This window comes from Nematolebias whitei, chromosome 3 (assembly GCF_014905685.2).
Source record: "Nematolebias whitei isolate Nwh7 chromosome 3, NemWhi1, whole genome shotgun sequence".
NCBI lineage: Eukaryota > Metazoa > Chordata > Actinopteri > Cyprinodontiformes > Rivulidae > Nematolebias > Nematolebias whitei.
Window position 1 is genome coordinate 16,242,815 of NC_056500.1, and position 7,959 is coordinate 16,250,773.

Sequence of the window (7,959 nt, forward strand, 5' to 3'; positions counted from 1 at the left end):
GGTGGAAGTGGTCTCCAGCTACAAGTACTTGGGTGTACACATGAATGACAACCTCAGCTGGAGCAACAACACCACCAGCCTGATCAAGAAAGCTCATCAGAGACTCTACTTCCTCAGACGGCTGAGGCGAGCTGGTCTGGGAAGCTCAGTCCTCACCTCCTTCTACAGGTGTGCAGTGGAGAGCATCCTGTGCTCGAGCATCAATGTGTGGCATGGAGGCTGCACAGCTACAGAAAGAAAAGCTTTGCAGAGAGTGGTGAAGGCTGCACAGAAATCTGTTGGAATCAGTCTCCCCATCATCACAGACATCTACACCTCCAGATGCAGGAAGAGGGCCACCTGCATCATGAAGGACCCCACCCACCCAGCACACACACTTTTTGCCCCACTCCCCTCAGGAAGGAGGTTAAGGAGCATTAAGTGTAGAACCACTAGACTGAGGAACAGCTTCTACCCTGAGGCTGTTAGACTCATGAATCTCTAACTAGAATAATCACTGTGAAAAACCATATCATGTTGCTGCTGATCTGTTTCATGTTGCTGCTGATCTGTTTCAATGTTGATGTGTTCATGCGTGCACATCTGCTCACAGACTCATGTTCATGTTTGTGCTGATGTTCAATGTTTTATGTTATGAGTGCTTAGTGTATAATTAGTTGATGTTTTTCTTAGTTCATATCTTAGATGTTATTACTGTTTTTCTTAGACATTTTATTGTTGGATGTAACTGGGACCCCGTGTACATAATTTCGCTCCACCACATGTACCACATGAGGTGCGAATGACAATAAAGAATCTCTGACTCTCTGACTCTCTGACTCTGATCTCATGCTGCTGACAATGCTGCTGATCTCATGCTGCTGACTATCTCATGCTGCTGTATTCATTCATGCCCATCTGCTCACCACAGACTCATGTTCGGGCTGCTGTTGTTACGCCATATTGTTTTACATTATTAGTGTTTAGTGTATATCTTGGATCTTTTAGCGTACCTTTTGGCATTCGTTTTGCGTATATCTTAGAGTATATCTTCGGTGGGGGGTACCGCAGGGGTCCATCCTCGGTTCTCTTCTCTTTTCTTTGTACCTGCTGCCACTAGGTGCTATTTTTCATAAACATAACATGCCCTTTCATTTCTACTCCAATGACTGTCAAATGTGCTTCCCTCTGAAGCACACCAGTGCACGTTCTATTCAACATCATCTTGACTGCCTGGCTGACACCAGGGACTGGTTGGCTTTAAATTTCTTATGTTTTAATGAGAAGAAGACTGAAGTTCTTTCCTCCTAATGGCACAATCAAGAACCAATGCATCGTCCTTTCGTCTCTTTCCCCGTTAGAGAAACAAAGAGTCACTAATCTGAGAGTGACAATGGACCCTTCCATGAAACTTAACTGTCATGTAAACATGATTGTTAAATCCTGGTTGTTTGTTTGTTTTTTCAGTTGAGTCAGTTGTCTAAACTGAAGCCCATAACCTTGAGACTGTAATACATGCATTCATAACATTCGGGCTCGATTACTGCAATCCACTCCTGCTTGGAATCAGTCAGACCGCCATTGCACGATTACAACTGGTTCAAAATGCTGCAGCCCAATTTTGAACAGTACAGGAAAAAGAGAGCACATTACACCAATTTTGGCCTCCCTGCACTGGCTCCCGGTTCACTTTTGAATTCAGTTCAAAATACTCCTGTATGTTTTTTTGAATCTCTTAACAGTTCTGCCCCCTCTTATCTTGCGGATCTGCTGTAGCCATATGTCTCACAGCGATCTCTGAGGTCAGCAGATCAGATGCTTCTATTGGTTCCAGGAACCCGTAGGTGTTCAGGTGACAGGGCTTTCTCTGTTGCAGGTCCCAGACTGTGGAATGATTTACCACTGCATGTCAGGCAGGCCCTCTCCCTCACATTTTTTAGGTCTCACTTAAATACCCACTTCTACTGCCTGGCTTTTGACAATGTGTGATTTTGTTTTTAACCTATCTGTATTCAACGTTAGCCATTTAGTTATTATCTTTTTCCATTTGGATCTATGTATTTTTTCTGTGTGCTTTACTTGTTTGTTTTGCTGTACAGCAAACTTTGGTTGGCCTTCTTGCTGTTTTAAGTGCTTTATAAATAAAGTGGTATGGTATGGTATGATATGGTATGGTATGGTATGGTATGGTATGGTATGGTATGGTATGGTATGGTATATCTTAGATCCTTATAAAATGTTTATTTTTATACTTTATATTTTTGCCATTTGTGGGCATAACTGGGACCCTGAGTATACAATTGTGATCTGTCTGATGCACCACCTGTGATGCGAATGACAATGAAGAAACTTGAACTTGAACTTGTCTTAAATTTTTCAAAAAAGATTTGGTAGACTGAAAAATCTTTGTTTGTTGAGGAAATTAACCCTAGCTTCTTCTTAACTCAACATCTCAAACAGGATGGCACAAATAACCTGAGTGTGTCAAGTAAAGAATCACGGCTAAGCTGTAGAGACTAAGTTAAAATGTGTTTGGATCTATGAAAGTCCAATGAGAGGAAACAAGACATTTAGCTCAAAGACGCAGTAAAATAATAAAACTGACATTTTCAACAAAACAATTCTTTATAATTATAAAGTGTTAGATGTCTATAGTAGTTTAAAAATAACTTTATGTTTGCCACATTCATGAAAGCAGTTGAGGGTCTTGGAAATGCATGGTCTATACTGATAGCGTTTATTGACCGCAAAGAACACTTTAAAGTACACAATGCATTCCATCATGCATTGATAAAAAAGCTTTTTGTCCTATAAATAGAGTGCATTTCATTGGGAATGTCTCCATAGCCAGCTTTCTAACAAAGGGTCCACTCTCATTCGCAACACATCATACATGTTACACATATACACATGTTATTTGAACCTGTGGCATCTTCTTTTAATGCACTGGCTTGTCATTTGCATCATTTGGTAAATCAAATTTGTGAAAGGGTGAAATTCCTCCATCTAAAGATGTGCTATTAGATGGCTTTTACATTTAAAATGCATGAAGTGAGGTGTCATGGATGAAGGATGATATAAAATGTCTTTGACTTGATTCATACCAAGGACAATATAAATAAACAACTTAGATCCCCCAGACCCATTGGATGCCACTAAATGACAAAAAATAATGAGCATGGCAAAAATTAATTAATGTGATTGCCACAGAGACATAAACCATATAGGGAATAATGCTGGTGCAATAGGATCCCAAAGTTTACTAAACAGCTCCGCATATAAACCACCACTTGTGTTGTTAGTGTTGTTGCTATTTAAAACCAATTATTGTATAAATTTTACTGCCTACCTCTATAGACATTTTTTTTCTAAATACAAGTATTTTCAATGTGTCAGCTGTTTGCAAAAGTATTGAACTGATGTCTTCCTGAATATAAAATGTAAAGCTGCTGCTTCAGATCCCTGCAGCATGGTTTAAATTCAAGCTATGTGATTAATTGTCATACACTCTTTTTAAAATTAATGTGGTAATGATTTATTGGGGGTTAAAATAATACCCACAACCCAACAAACAGATAGTTTAAGAGCATTACAGCTTTCATTAGAAAAATTATATGTTGCACAAGACCTCCTCTCCAGTTCCTATAGAACCATAATACAATAATAGAATAATTAATGTATTCATTTTTTTTTGTTTATGAAGGGTTTTTAACTGCTTTTTCCCCCAGATTTTTCTGTCATCTGCTTTTACTTCAAACATCAACACAAATTAAAAATGCATAAAATGAACTGAATGTGCTTCCCTGCCTCATTAGGTGATGTGACTCTCAACATGATGAGTAATTGACTATCCCAATATGACAAGTTGAACTGATAAGGTCAGTGCTGCTGAACAAAGACAGATCTTTTTTTTTTCCTGCCATTTAACAAAAGACTAGATTACACTCAAGTTAAATAAACAATAAATTAGAGAGAGTGAACAAGAGCAGATTGATTTGCTGCTTGCAGTCAAATTAATCTAACGTTGTAAATGAGGGCGCAGAAGAAAAAAAAAAAAAACACCAAGATTTAATACAGTGGGCAACATTGTGAAAGCCACATTCACTGATGTCATTGTCAGATGCATTAATGCAATGTACAACACATTTTACATGCTTTGTCTTTTCATAACATGCTTTTGTTTTGTTTTACACATAGTTACTTATAGTTAGCAATGTGCAAATTGGATCATTGCACTTGTTCTGCTCAGTTATAGTGCTTACCAATACTTAGTTTACTATTAGTTGCTGCAATTTTAAAAGCCATGAAATCTACTTCATAGCACATTTAATGCTTAGGTAAGGTGCCATAGTTAATATCTTCATTTACAAAGCCATTTCAGTAAAAAGTCATTATTTGTGTTTTTGTCAGTTTTGATTTTGTGCAAATTCCTTAGAGCTAAAGCATTCCTCAAGAGGAAACAAATTTGCACACACTTCTCTGAACATTTGGCACTATGCTGCAGAACTTTTAATACTTTGGGGACAGTCATTTTATTTTGTCTTAGCTGTGACATTTGCCTTGTACGTCAAATGTGCAAAAGCGTGTGCACCGTGAACGCTCCAACGGCACACACATGTACACTCCTGTGGATACTATCAGTGATGCTCAGCTGAGGCTTCAGGCCTCCCCGGTCCCCACGGCGTAGCGGTGACCGGGGGAGAAGGCGCTTATCTCAGCCCCAGGCCCTTCCCTCGGCCCCATGCCTTGGCTTCAGGAGCAGGGAGGCAGATGCCACACAAGCCCCCGGTGTGGCTTGTTTCTGAGGCCAAAGCATACAGAATACAACGCTTAAGAGACAAGCTTTTTAACCAGACAGACAGTTTTGTCTTTGCAGTTGTGTGTAAACATGTGTGCCTGTGCAGGCCACACAGCAGATGGTAAAAGCTTTTGGTATGACCAACCCTCACTGTCCAACGTAGACCTGATCAGAGCATATGCACATGTGCACATGCATCTACATGCAAACTGGCATTAGCTTTACTTCCCTGAATAGTAATAAATGTAGCTAAATGATAACCAGGTGTGGAGGTATTACTGATTTTCTTCCTCTGGAGTTTTATGAGCATAATTTCTGAGCTGTATTTTTAGGTTATGTATGATGGAAATGGGAGAAATATGCCCCCCCCCCCCAAAAAAAAAAAAATAAAAAAATTAAATTAAATTAAAATCTTTAATGAGCAACTTAGACAATCAGCAGTTACCTGTCTACATTAACAGTTGTGATCTCAGCACCTCACCACCATCACAATTCACAAATAAACAACTGGCTCTCAGAGCTGTTGAGGGAACAAAGATGAAAACAGGTGTTTTGGAATGCACAGCTGAAGAATGGCAAAATGAGTTTTAAAAAGATGAGGTTAAGGGCTTTGAAAGGTTTCTGTCGGCTCAGCAAATTATGCTAAGTGTTCACAAAACACTGGTCTAAATATAGGGCTAGAGCACATCACAGATTAGCTCGCACAGCGATGGGTCTATAATACGACAGCATAGAGCTCCCTCTTTGATTGGCAAGGCTTTGAACCCTACAGCTCAAATTCATTACACAGTGGTTAAATATCTGCAAGTGTGTGTGTCTGTGTGTCTCTCTTAGCCTGACAGCGGATCTTTGTACATGAACCAAAGGTTGGTGCTTTTATTTTATGTCTTTGGAGAAAATCCTATACGTTCAAACGTTTGCTGAACCTCCTGTCGTGTCGAGCAAACAGGGCACTGCAGTGGAATAAAAAAAATGATGCCACTGGAGTTTATTGTAGAGGGAGAGCACCTTCCTCTTGACTGTTTGAAGGTATTAGGGAAAGAGCAACATTTTGGCTTTACGTGCAAACTAAATCATAAAACTGCTGAAAACACTCAATGGCTCGACTTGCTCGAGTCCTGGTTCAGAGAAGACTTGCGTGTTCGAACACCAGAGTTTTGCCTTTGATGTTTAATTACACATTTGCATGTCTTGCACTCGCACAAGCACAATGCATTTGATGGAATAAAGTGACTGCAGTGTATGACCCATTTTGCAGGGGAAGGGTTTGGCTTTCGTAACTGTAGGGTGCTTGCGAGTGTGTGTGAAAGCATAAAAACGTATCTTTGTACACCAGAATGCACAATGAGCTTTTAAATCTTGAAAAGGAAATGATAGACTGCTTTTTATGGTGCTACACACTGCTGTCACATGTCCAGTCCAATCATAATACCATTAGCTTTACTCTCCAAGGTGATGGGCAAGATTGTACTGATTGTACTCAGAAGGGACAGGAAAAGAGGGAATATTCTTTGTTTGAGAAATGTTAAAGATGTGCATGTGTGATGTGTTGTGCAACATACTTCATGTTCTTTAAGTGAAGCAGCAAGCCTCAAAATCCTTGAATCCACTCCTTAAGTAACTAATAATCACAATTTCATGGTGTTGGAGGAGCAAAGTGGAGATAATGGTTTGTGTTGAGATAACGCCGTGCCTTATTCCTGCCGCCTCCTGTTAACTCAGGAGACAAACGAAACAGGAGCATCGCCTTGGAGCCATCCAAACGAGGGCGTCTGCCATGGAGTGAAGGGAAATGAAGTGAAGGAAGAGGTGGAGGAGAAGGAACAGGGAGGACAGAGCTGGGGGGATGAATGCGGGGTGGGAGGGCATGCAAGTGCCACAAAAATCAAGGAGAGGCTGCTCGACCCTCGCGGCACATTACGGCAGCAGTCAAGTAAATGTGAAAACAAGGGAAAGCTTTGCGGAATATCGATTTAACGCTGCAGCCTGAGCAGGGGAAGATGCGTGCTTCAGATTACATGCGCTCTATTTCCCACCCATGCAAAACCTGGAGTTTCAGCGTTTCCATATAACCATAGCGAGACACCGAAAGGATGCTCTTTTATGTGTCTTTACACTCTGTGAAGTCCAACTGTGTAAAGAATCGGTATGGGAATTAAAAAAAATTGAGAAGCACAAATAGGAGGAAAATATGCTAATGCTTTAAATTTCAAAGAGAATATAAAACAGGCTGGGCTTCTGATTGTTACCTCAATACCTACAGGTTACATTTGACTTTTTTAATGAACTCTGTGTCTATTGAATAATGAATTACCTTGAACTTTTCATGGATAAATCATTTATTGTAATAACTGGAGTGGGTCTTTGCAACCTAAAGTTCAATAACCTTTTCATAAAGTGAGTGTAGAAACGTGTCACAATGAACTACTAAATGTTCCTGACATTATTTTAAAACATCTGGTTTATCTTTTTAACTGTTTTATAATGCTTCCTCTTTTATATATATATATATATATATATATATATATAGTTCTATTAGCAAATTAAAATCTGACTTTTGTGTCAGTTTTCTTCTTGTTAACATTTCTTATGTTACATTGCTGTAAAATTAGACACACATGATTGTGTGTGGAGTTCACGAGGCTATATTTCATCATAAACACTAAAAGTTACCAGAGCAAGTCAAAACAGAACAATGGAAACTCTAAAACTGGTTATTTTTATGGAAAGATTGAGGGACTGACAAGTCTCCATTTAGTGCAAATGATGTTTGGAGACCCACTCTTTGTTGTAACGTTGACTCTTTTGTTATGAAGACAGAATCTTAAAAGTTACAATTTGCTTTAGAGTGATTTTATTCTCAAGGTCAGCCATGCTAAACTTGACGTGTGGACCCTCTCAGTCTAAAGGGTGGGTGGGGGGGGGGGGGGGGGGGGTGTTTTATCTCCACTCCTCGACAACCAAAAACAAAAGAACAAAAAGAACACACAACATCTCGGTAGCAGTTTATTACTTATGCCCCCATCAGCAACCAACACCCCCACCCCACCCCGTGAAAATTATGAACACTGAGGCGCACTCACATTCTTGTGCACAGGCTGGTGAGGAGGCGCCTCCGCGTCCGTCCTGGGCCAATGGCGCACGGAGGAGCCTTATCACACTTCTCCCCGGCTGGCCAATGG